Source organism: Dipteris shenzhenensis, chromosome 29 (genome assembly GCF_047967505.1).
Source record: "Dipteris shenzhenensis isolate YYH24624 ecotype China chromosome 29, Dip_SZ_1.0, whole genome shotgun sequence".
Lineage (NCBI taxonomy): Eukaryota > Viridiplantae > Streptophyta > Polypodiopsida > Gleicheniales > Dipteridaceae > Dipteris > Dipteris shenzhenensis.
The window spans coordinates 50,049,839-50,062,853 of NC_141624.1; the positions used below are offsets into that span (position 1 = coordinate 50,049,839).

The 13,015-nt window shown below is 39.7% G+C and overlaps 1 pseudogene; it reads left to right on the forward strand.

Annotated features, from left to right (window-relative positions):
• Window positions 1-4,643: 4,643 nt before the first annotated feature.
• Window positions 4,644-6,104, forward strand: LOC147882979 (G-type lectin S-receptor-like serine/threonine-protein kinase SD2-5 pseudogene; annotated as a pseudogene).
• The last annotated feature ends 6,911 nt before the right edge of the window (window positions 6,105-13,015 follow it).

A 13,015-nucleotide genomic window follows, 5' to 3' on the forward strand; every position in this document is an offset into this window, starting at 1 on the left:
TCCTGTTCCTAATAGCGGTGTAGAGACTACCCTACCTCCCAATAAAAGGCTAGTGAGATACTAAGGAGGGGCAATCTTCCATCATATCGAAGGTGTATCCAATTACCCCTTTATATATGGGACTATAGTCCCCAAAATCTACGTGTCACAAGCAAGGGTCTTTTACCCCTCTCCAAGGATGTTTTTATCGAAGCTATGCTTATATATTAATGTAAAATCTTGGCAAAATTTTTCAGGCTCATTTTTTTAGTTTCACAATATTGGTAGAATGTAGTACTTTTTTACATCTTTTCTTTTGAATTTTGAAGGGAAAATGTAAATCCTAGCGAAACTTTAAATTTTCCTTCAAAATTCCAAAGAGGTGCTAGGAAAATGTAAATTACTACCCACAAATGATGTAAATCACTGCCAGGATTTACATTTGGTGTTTCGAAGGGGTTGGCACATGTTTCAACAATAGAGATCGACATTACTTCAAGTATATGTTTAAAACTTTTCATAAAAAATTGTGTTACTTTGTAACACGTCTTATACTATCACAAAGCAACATAACTTCTCAAATTTTTAAGTTCATCTTGCTCACTATGTGACAAAAAGAAATGGCTGAAAGAAAAAAAGAAGAATAACTTTCCAAGGATCCCATGTCTTTAAAATGAAACAAAGAGAGAGAAAGAGAGAGGGTTGGATGCTCCAATATTGCAACAAAAGAAAACCTTGTTTATGGGATTTATTGTGGTCATTTGTGAGGTAGATGTGACACTGGGAGTTATCTATGGGTTTGTTGTAGTCATGTGTGTTATTCTAAGATGCAAGATTGTGCTTATACTAGTATGGTCTAACTAAAGCATTGTGATGGGAACTAGAGGTGTTTGCCTTTCTTTCTAAGGCTGCCTTCTCTTTTTGTACATTCCAATTTATCTTTAATACATACTTTATGTTACCGCAAAAAAAAAAACTAAAGCATTGTGATGGGAACCCTTGTCTCAAAGAATTGTCTCGTCTCATTATAGTTGAGAAGAATTGATTTCATCCTTGTTTGGAATTTGAGGAAGTGATGGGAAATTAATTTGTAGTGATTATGCTAAAAAGTGGAGATCAAGTATTGATAGGTGCAAATATGAAAAGAGAGGATGAGACTTTAGAGAAAGTGTGGGGGACTCGGATAAGTGTCTTATGTGATGGAGGGTGGGTGCAAATATGAACAAGTGAAAGAAATGAATGACTCTTGTCATTCATAAGGCTTGTCCAAAATGTAAAACAAAGCAGGTAGGGAATGGAGAGAGAGACCGAATGACAATAAAAACGAGGGGCCCTAAGTCTTGAATGCTCACTGCCAAACTCATCTCAAAGCCATCAGTGCACTGAGAACTCCCACTTGATGGCAATAGCCAATCAAAGCATCACACCTATTTTAGAAGCAAATTAATCCTACAAATTTCGAATTTCTGCTTTACAAAATGTGAAAGATTGCTAGAGGGGAGGCCAAAAAGGGATAGGATATTAAAGGGTTTCTTTCAAGGTTTCAATGTGGGGACTACATAAGTGTCATATGTGATGGAGGGTAAGAGAAAATAGAAGGGAAATACATGACTCTATAGGCCTCTCTTGGATCATTATGGCAGCAGCCTAGTGACATGTTTTGGTTTTGAGGTCCCTCCTTGAACCACGGGTCACGGTCTTAGGCGTTGATCTTAGAAAAATCTAATGGTCTAAGTTGTGCATTGTGATATCTTTTCTCTATTTGCTTTATTGAGCTGCTATGGACTGTGAAAACGAAGCTCTCAATCCTTTTCTCCAGGCTTTGACACAAAAATTCTTAATTCTTCCATTAAATCCACGAAGAATCCAAAAACGTTTTGAAGATACTTTCTTAAGAACGTGTAGTTTCCTCTGTGGAGTGCAGAAATTACCTGTTGGCTGAAGTTTTGTGCGCGATCCCCAAAACTATCCCTGCAGTCCTACATGCCCGACGGAAACCTGAGTCAGCATGAATTCGATCTCTTTTGATCAAGCTGCACTGTGCATCCTCCTTGAAGGACCAAGCTATTGAAGATGCTTACTCTGCTCATCTGCAGGACTATCTAAAAGATAGAGCGCCACCAACTAACAGCAAAACTGCGAGCAGCAGGAGGCAAAGTCTGGGCAAGAGGCTGCATAATTCCATACTTCATGGATGGTACAGTGATCGGGTCCTTACTTACAACAGTTTGATTGCAAAAGCTGGAATTGCGAAGGGCAATTTCAGCAGGTAGAGGAATGCTGCGAAGTCCTCCCGAGATCAAGCAACAATCGAATCCAAAACCATGCAACATATTGTGTAAGCCAAAATTGACAGACTTGCTGACCATCGCAGGAGCAGAGCAAAGTTTGGGGGGTTTTTTCCCTGTTTCTTGATTGACTAATAAGACTACAGTGTGCGAGAAGTCCAGGTTTCGGATCTTTGGACACGCTATACCATTCATTTATGTGATTTCGTCGACAAGGGAGAAGCAGGGGAGGAGGAGGAGGATACTCGAAACCATCGGTGTTTGAACCTCAAATTCCTTGATTAGATGCTTCGAAACAGGATCGCTCTGAGTCCCAAAATAGCCGATCGTGGATGGTTCTAGAGCAACAGAATGAAAGAATTAACAGCAAAATTGTCTCGTTTGCAATATCACACACCTACTGATTACAATAGAAAAGACATCGCTGTCCGATCAAGATGTGTGTGACGAAAAGATCAGCCTGAGCCTTGTCTTGTAAGCTTCGTCGCACAGCTTCTAAATCAACTTCTCATGCTTCTCGTCACTCATTTGAAATCAAATGATTTTGTCTTGTAGAATCATCACGCAAAACTGTGCGTATGTTCATTCTAATCGTGGCATAAAGCTAAAGATCTACAGCTAACATGCTCGTCCAAACCACTGTGTTGAGGCGAGTAACAGTTGACCAACGCAAGTAAAATTTTGGTTCGTTTTAGAAATGTCTTGGTAAATTTCATTCTCGTGAAGAATTTCCACATAGTCGTTTGGTAACAACAACATCCAAGCATGAGAGTCTTGCTTATTTTAATTTTCTGAATCCGGTGTCCTGCATAATTATGTTTTCTTTTCTATTGAGACCAACAAAACCAAGAGGCCAAGGACGATGATGGGCCATTGAAGGAAGCCAAGCATTAGGTGCTGTGTTTAGTGGCGAGCCAGATATCGGTGCCGAGGATGGGGATAGAAAGAAGCATAGAGAGGAAATTGATGAGGGCGGCAAGGTGGTTGCTAGCGCCCATATTGGTAGGAGATCAAAGCAAAACTGCTCAATGAATTATGAGAGCTCAACTCAAGGCAACAACTCCCGAAGTTGATCACTTACTATGGATCGATGAGGCTTCTCAAAAAGTGTCAAACGATAATTAAAGCTGGGAACACTCTAGTGTTCAAAGGATGATATGTGAGGAGGCTTGGTAAACTGCAGTTTTCAAAACCTGTGGGGAGCTTTTTGCAAGGAGAGTTGATTTGCAGACTACAATACGATACGATCGAAGGAGAGATGGATAGACGGATAAGAACTGCAGTTTCCTGTGCAGATGAATGCTGATTTTTGCGAGGAATGCTGATTTGCAGACTGCAATAGGATGATGATAGGAGAGATGGATTGATGAAAGAAAACTGGAAGAACTGCATTTCCAGGGAGATGAGATTTTGCAGTAGAAGGAGAAATAGATTGATGAAGAAAACTGGGATGTGAGTATTTTATAGGAGAATTCCGATCTGTAGTCTTAGTAGAAGGAGAAATGGCTTGATGAAGAAAATTGGGATTTAAGGAGAGATGGATTGATCAAGAAAACTAGGATGTGGGTATTTTATAGGGATAGACATAGAGCTGGAAAAATGTGTTTTCAAAGACAAGGTCGCCCATACGCATCATTAAGAGATGAAGGCCAACGTAGCATAGCCTTGGCATGTGAAGCTTTGGAGAGCCTCACAATGACCTTATGCTTTACTCTCACAAGTCTAAAAGCTTGACTTACTACAGTGTTCAAACTCCCATTTTCTCGAGGTTGGAGAGGCACGTAATGCTAGCTACGTGGAGAGTGAGAATGTTGTGTGCTCTACTTCGAACTTCCTCTCGTTTAATGCATGTTATCGATGCAAGGGAGTACCGAAATCCAAGATGGATGCAAGATTCAAGGATGACTCCACCTTTATTTTATATGGTTGTAATCCATGTGACAATATTGTATAAACTACAATGAGGATCAGTTATTGTATCGCCTTATTCATGTATTTGTTAGACTTCAGCTTCCAAAATATGGACATCACAAAATCAATAATAAATCACCACCCGTGATATTTGCAAGGAGGATCCTAACGGACCCTGTGTCGCATCTCATGTCCAATACTTTACTAGTTCGCTTTTTTCGTTAAAATTTTGACAAAATATTAAATTTCGGGTTCAATTTTGAGTTAGTAGTTACGTGCCCCACCACGATAGGCTGAGTTATGTCATGCTTGAAAGGAAAACGTGAGTTTGGTGGAATGGGTGGAAATTAACTGTCCCGTGTCACACTCCAAATCACTGCCCAGCAGACAGACAATTTCCTGTTCTCGATGAATCCAATTTCGTGTTCTCATTGAATCAGTTCTCGTTGAGCCTTTACTAGTAGAGATCATCGACATGCACTGCTGTAACATTTCCAAATGCATCGCCTGGATAGCCCGCATCGGCATAGGTAGCTTAGGCATAATCATTGCTCTCACGCTTTTCAACCTCCAACTCTCGCTCAAGCCCGCCGTTAACGGCTCTACCATTGATATTCGTATCTTCATCGCCGTGGACGTCGGTGTTGGCTGCTTCGTGTCCCTGTTCTTGCTTTTGTTACGATGTGCTTGTCGTCTCAGGATCAAGGAACGTCAGCAGCGTGCGATAATCGCCGAGGAGATGCAGGGGGAGGAGGATGTTGATGCGGAGTTCTTGCAGACGCTCTCGGGGCTTCCAAAGAGGTTCCTATACAAGGAATTGGAGAGAGCAACGGAGAATTTCAGCAAGCAACTGGGGAGAGGAGGGTTTGGCTGTGTGTATGAGGGGACGCTGGCAGACGGGAGCAAGGTAGCGGTAAAGAGGTTGGAGAGGCACGGGAGGGGGCAGAAGGAGTTCTGTGCAGAGGTTGCGATGATATCAAGAGTAAGGCATATGAATTTGGTATCACTGAAGGGTTTCTGTTCGGAGGGAGGGAGGAGGTTGATTGTATACGAGTTTATGTCAAAGGGCTCGTTGGATAGATGGCTGTTCCATGACAAGGAAGAGACTAAGTCTGAAGACGCTCTGAATTGGGAGAAGAGATTTAGTATAGCGCTGGGGACTGCTCGCGGTTTGGCTTATTTGCACGAGCAGTGCGACGAAGCGATTTTGCATTTGGATGTGAAGCCGGAAAACATACTGTTGGATGATGAATTCGGAGTGAAGGTATCCGACTTTGGCCTTTCTCGGAGCATGGTCAGAGATCAAAGTCGCCTTGTAACCACCATAAGGGGCACCCGAGGCTACTTGGCGCCGGAATGGTTCATTGGAGCTGGCATAGATTGCAAGATCGACGTCTACAGCTATGGAATCCTTCTGCTGGAGCTTGTGAGCGGAAGGCGAAGCATGGATCAATCTCTGACAAATTCTGAGTACTGGTATCTGCCCTCCGCTGCCTACAAGAAGCTGGTGGTGGAAGGTAGAAGCCTTGACATTCTGGATCCGCACTTGAAAAGCAGCGTGCCCCTTGACCATCAAGCACAATACGAGCTCCTGATCAAAATCGGGCTATGGTGCATCCAGGGAAAGGCATCTGCCAGACCCACAATGGGCACTGTGGTGCAGACGCTGGAAGGTACTCTATCAGTAACGCAGCCCCCTTTCTGTCCCAACTTGTTCGACTATGCACCAGCCGCAGTAGATCTTCGTTACATTCCCACGTCCTCTCACACACTCTCAGAGTCTATCGTACTTGCAGAGACTCTCAGTCTTCCCAGGTAACTAATAATCTATCGATCGCCAATACCCTCCAACACTATTGTCTGTTTGGTCCGTTCCATCTTGATTCCAGCACGTAAAGTGACTTAACCAGGGCTAATCACGATTACAATGCCGCTTACCTTCTTGCTGGTGTCTCTAGTGGTCTGAAGGTTGGGATCCTTTAATTCAAGGAATAGTTTTAATTTACAAAATTTTTTAATGCTTTTACAAAGTTTTCAAATTGCATCTCCTTTAATTGCGAAAAATGCTTTAGTAACATTGCATCTCTCTCTCTCTCTCTCTCTCACACACACACACACACACACACACACACACACACACACGCACACACACAGACACTCTGAAAGTACGTTTGTATGCTTGCAAATTTTCAAATCAAATCCCAATGAAGCCCTAATAGTGCCTTTATTAGGAAAAAATATATTTACCAATACACTCTCAATATGTGTGTGTGTAGAAACCACCCACTATATGGTGATATCTTATACCAACAACATAACAAAAGAACTTTTATAAACAAACAAACAGAGTAATATCTAAATGCAAGCGACATACTTTAACAAAAAATGTGTTCTATGAATAAGTGTACTTCAAATGATACATTCGAGAGCAATGTATGAATATTCGAGGATATAATACGTGCATAAGCTTCCTAGAGACAAAACCCCAAAGCCCACATAGTCCTTGTATCTCGAAAAGGACATAGAGGTGCTATGTGGTCTAATGATCCTAGCAACTATATCCGTCCCCCAAAAAGTAGGTCGCAGATATGGATAGATAAACAAAGGAACAGAGCCATATATGAGGTCTACCCGTAAAGGGGCAAAAAAATGAACTGTCATAATAAAAAAAGCCTTCATCTATTTACTGTCATCCCATGTAGGAGTCGTTCATGGTTATACTGTGGAGTCTCAGAAATCCATATCACACCTATGCAAGGTAAATAAATAAAGTTAAAGAATTACAATTGTTAAACCAAAAGAATTTTGCAACTCATTAGTTAGAATACTTACGTATAGGAGCACGGATAAGATGTAAAATTTGATATATGTAATCTCCATTTTGCTCACGAAAGCAAGCATTGCATCCTACACGCTCTTCGTATCCCAAGAAGCATACAAAGACCCTTTGAGGTCCACTGGCCCCCGCAACTTGTCGAGGAACAATATGATAATATCCTTGGTGCATGTATCTCCCAAAGACATAATCTCAAACTTGGAGCTCCAACGAAAAACTCGAATTGGGAACAAATCCATAAGGAAAAATAAAATCATTCTTACACACTAATACGTAGCTAAAATAAGTCTCACTTATTGCGGAAAAAATAAAGTCAGAAAAAGAATAGTTTATTCACTCAAGGTAAGATGCCATTCTCAGCAAGTCAACCAATAGCTAAGGTATCACTGAAGCTGACCAATATGTGGGACCTATATATTTCTAAATGTCAACAGATATATTATTAAATAGATCAAGCTAACAAATTTAGGTATTAAACAAACATGTACCTGTGATATTAGCCACGCTGAGTCGGTGGTGAATTCGGGGGACGAGCATTTTCTGAGCGAAATCTTCCGAGCGTCCGAGCGAAGGAAAAAAAAAGCTTTCAACTATGCATAAATATGGCAAAAATCGATCAGAAGAAAACATAGTTTCACTTAGAAATATGCAAAGTATTATAGCAATGCCTATTTTATACAAAAATCTTTAGGTGAATCTATAGGAATGGTGAGAGCATAATGGGATGGTTTTTGAAGAAACCCACATGTAGAGTAGACTTCTCTATGAAAATTCCCCTATGATCCTTCTTACAACTTTTACTTAATAGGGGGTGACATTGAAAACCCTCTCTCAACCTATCTTCATGAAAGAGTTTCTTCAAAGAAAACTCATTGAAGTAAGCCATCCAGGTAGTTTCGCCAGCGAAACCCCTTTGAAGCAAGTCTCCCAAGGTAGTTTCGCTGGCGAAACTACCTTGGACAGCACTTTTAAAAGTGACATAACTTTCATATCCAATGTCCAAATATAGTCATTCAGCCACTCAAATTGATCGGAACACCCCATTTGAGCACATCCATGGAGTTATATTTTGGAAAATCTTTCATATATAGTATTAAATATTACATGTATTTTATGAGAGTGAAATATAAGCCCAAGTTAATACTTATTTATAGTAATTTAAACTTCTTTAGAAAAATGTCCATAAATATGCTATAAAAACACTAAAAAGATATTGCCATATGATATAAATGTGTTAATAAGTAATTATATATGCATAGTATTATTACATTGAGAGTGATTATGAGGAATGTTTCTTGAAGGAATCAACACTTTTTTAAGGTAATAACAGGGGTACAAAGGGATGTCTCTAAATAAGAAAATTATGTTGTGTAAAAATGAATGAGTGACTAGTCTGTATATTTTTATGATAAAGAGATCTAGTTCTAGTGAAAATAAAAGTGTAAAAACCATGTTTCCTAAAGAAAAACATTTTTAAAAATCTCTTGAAAAACACGCTCGGATAAACCTGCTCATAGGTTTTTGCTCGTAAAATTGACGCATCCGTGAATTCGAATGATTCATCCATCCTACCATATTGTAATAAAGACACTGTGTCAAAGTATATACAGAGGAGAAAACTACTAAAATCACCAAACCATAATATTTAGAGAATACATTGTGCACTTATAATATGATAAAGACAATATGAATGGAATTTGGTCGCCAAAGAAAGTCTCAAAAGTGTTTGAAAGACGAATAGCATACTTCAGCCTGTTGTTGTTGCCAATTGCAAAACTTCCTTGTATACAATGTTGGTGGTAGAAACCATTTCCGCACCATTAGCACCTCATCAGCATTGGCCTCACACGTGCATTGCCTTGAAGGAATACCTTAACACAATTTAATGATTGGACACATGAGAAAGCCACATACAACTGCCCATGACTAAACACTAGTGTCGCCAGATATAAGCCAAGAATAGGCATCGTTTGGCCTTGTGATTTGTTTATTATCATGGCAAATGCTATTCGAATAGGAAATTGCCTCCTCCTCATATCAAATGGAAGTTTCAAGCTATTGGGAAGAAAAGTAATCCTTGGAATGAACACTCTATCTCTAGCATTGGCATCAATCGTAATATAAGCTTCTAACACCTTCGTGTGGAATTTTTCGCATATCAATCAGGTCCCATTGCATAGTCCTTGTCAAGGATTCAGATTGCGTAACAAAATGATTGGAGCATTCATCTTCAAAACCAAACGATAAGGTGAGTATCCATCTCCAAGATCAAGGCTTTTGAGATACTCTATTGCATAATAGAAAGGATCTTCACCAGAGATAGTCACTGAATCTGCACTTAGATACTCTTTTTCATCGCGTAGCATTGCCCTCAGCGCAGCAGTATTGATTACATCAATGAGGTGCTAGAATAGCACGATCCCAAAAATATGGTGCATAATCCACAACTCTTGTAAGTCCCTCATAAGGCCTTCCATGGACTTTGTAGCTAAAAGCATTTTCGATCGAATTATGACAACAACTTCTTTTGTGCATCTATTTATCCCATTTCCAATGTCCAAAACCCACTATTGAACATGCTCTATTGAACTATCACCATTTTGAAGAACTTGCATATTTTGTGTTAGCTTTAATACCTTAATGCATCTTGAGATTTTTGAGTGGTATAACATAGCACTAACAGTCTCCTCTCATCCTGCCTTTGGAACCACTGGCAATACCTATCTAAAATCTCCTCCTAACAATACCACCTTTCCACCAAAGAGCTTATTGTTTGACATAATATCTTGCAATGTCCAATCTAATGCTTCAAATGCAAACCGATGTGTCATTGGCACCTCATCCCATATTATCAACTTAGCCAACTTCAAACCATCCGCAAGTTGACTATTGACCTTTAAATTGCGATTGCTAGTGGCATGCAAATCCAAAGGTATCTTGAATTGTGAGTGTGATGTGTGTCCATTGGTTAGTAGCAATGTTGCAATCCCCAAAGATTCGCATGCCAGTACCATATGCCCCTCACCACGCAATTAGGACAGCAAACAATTATAGAGGAAGGTCTTTCTGGATCCTCCTAGACCATCAAGAAAGAAAACCTCACCAACCTCTACATATTCCTTGCTAAAATTTGATCAAATACAGCCTACTAACAATGATTCACACTTTCCATCCGTTGGCCAATCTGTGCCTCTTTCTTAGCATCAAACATTATTTCTTCTTCCAATAAATCATTTGTAGCTAATAAAGATGATCTGTCGGGTATAGGCAATCCATCAAACTTTGCCAACCTTTGCCCATGCTGTCAAAGAATGTGATCCTAGTGTATTAGAGCCTTATTTCTTGCCACAACATGTCAGTCAATTAAATTCACCAAGCTTTCTTCCAATGGATGGAAGAAATCATCTGAAATATCGAAGGAGTTTCTTTCCCACAAAAGGCCAGGACACATTGGCTCACAAAAACCAAAAGTGTGACAAAGAGGTGTCTCAATTGTACACATTCTGATAAAACATAGCCTCTTGCATACACACAAACCATTCATCATCATTGTCCAACAAACCTCTGGCCACACCTGCTACCCTAAAAGTCAAAAAAACTTGCCCATGAAAAGTGCATAGCTCATAAAAAGTCTTGCTACCCTTGCAAATGTTAAGCAACATATACATGAAGTAGAGCTCTCTAGCAGACAAAGAAATATTATACATTCGGCCAGTGGTATTGCCTTGCTTTCTTCTAGTCCACTTTTTACCTCTTTTGTTCTAGACTAACTCGCTTGGAAAGTCATCATATAGTAAATTATTTGAGTCATTGTCATTGATTATAAGTGAACCATTCTATGAGAGTAGTCTTTATGTTCTGGTCTCTATCCCCACTACGTTTTGTAAATCATCATCATCCCTAAATATGACATTATTCATCAGACAAATGAATCTACAGCCTTTGGACATTCGAATTGTCATCGTGCATAGCATACTCATAAATCCACCAGCACGCTTCTGATGCTGACACATACCATGCATCTAAGTAGATACTTATCTCATCAACATCACCATCGATTGGGTTGTGCATTTGTCCTTGTCCTTCTACACGATTTAACTGCATCCTAATGGTTGCTCTATCATGGCCCTTATATACGTATTTATACAAATACTTGACTGCAATAATTGTTGAACAAATTTCAACATTAATATGTGCCTTGTACTTCATGGGGAGGAAAGGATTAATGGCATAATCCAACGATTATCTATTGTAGCCCCTTTCACCTAAATCTTTCTACCATCATCTCGATGCACATAAATAGGATAGCCTACCACAGTTGATTGAGACCGAACGCATGCGGGTAATGGCGACTACATTTGCCATCAATCATGCAAGCATTAGAGACATTGAGTGCACTACAAGTTCCATGAACATTACACTACCTAACAATATCATGCAGCTCAAGAAAAGGTGTACGATTCAGCAGCTCTGCATGATACCAATCGATCATAGTGACCAATATTCGCAGGTTTAAAAGCACCTTCCAAAATCAAAAGTATATGTGAGTGTGGCAAGCCTTTCTTTTGAAATTCAATCACACATACGTATCCAGTTACTTTTCCAAACAAATCATGCTCCATAATTGACTGAATCATATCCTTGTGCTTTTGATCAAACACATGGGTTGTCAAATCTGGTCAATCTTGTGCAGTTTGTCATGGCAATAATTCTTTAGATATTTTAGGCTAATTCAGATTGCAAGTACATGTGATGAATAAATCAAGTTTTCCCTTTTTCCTCACAATTGCCATTGCATCTTGGTAAAATTAACACATATATCGTGGCCCTCTAGTGAAAAAAGATTGCAACACAACTCTACGGCATGCAGCATTGGCCATTACATCATGTGGACCATACCCATCAATCCCTTGCATGGAAAGAATCTTGATTGTTGCGTACCCAAACCAACCTAGACTCTTCTATATATTGTTGTAACCATCAATAATGTATTGTTGCAACAATCTCCCCCCGTGCAAAGGACATGCATTTAGATCAAGCCTCACCTACAAACGATATGCATAGTACTCTCTTTGCGTAACACTTTTTTGACTATGTATCTCATGTAGTGACATGTCGTTAGGAACATCACTACATAGGACGATATATGCCAGCCACCCTCCCCTCGAGGAAACAACAGAACATACATGAGTGGCATGTATGATCAGATATTATTTTGATATGCCCATTTCGAGTTAAAATTTGAATGTCTCGATTTTCAACATCAAAGTCATCCCCTTGCCCTGGTATGATAACTGCAACTTGCTTTCAATTCTGCATATGGATTTTGTCTCAAAACTTCTCCCATAGCTACCAATGCATTGGCATATGGATTGCATGTATGCATCATTCTCTGCGATAACTCCAAAATGCCAGGATCCAAACCATCCAAATGGTTTTGCAATTCATGCTCCATGTCACATACATACAGTGTGCAAACAATGGGACTTCTTGTCTAGTCTGATTAGGCAATAAATTTCCAACATGATGATATACACTCCCATGAATCAAGAGTTTTGTATACCTCTATTTTCAGAAAACATTCCATCAATTTGAGCACCCGATGAAACAAAAGCCATCACACTATTATAAGCTCTTATGTTCCGCTTAAATATTCTACTTCTTGTGCCATTCAATAAAACTCTCAAATCCTCCGGTGGTTCCTCTTATGGAAATAGTGATAAACGCCCAACTTTACAACAATGCTTTCCCACAACCCTATGCATATTCCCTCTTGTCTCTTCCTCCCACAATTGAGCATTGCAAAAACTAAAAAAGTAATTCATAGCTCTAAGTGACTAAAAAGTAGGAACACAAAACACCAGTGGATATAAAGATGGGTGTCCCGCATCATCTCCCAAAGAAAATCGACACAGAATAGAAAGGCACCCCTCTGCATTGAAAACTGCAACCATGTTGCCAATAGTGCGTTGTCTTGCAACTCATTGTATGGAAGACCTAG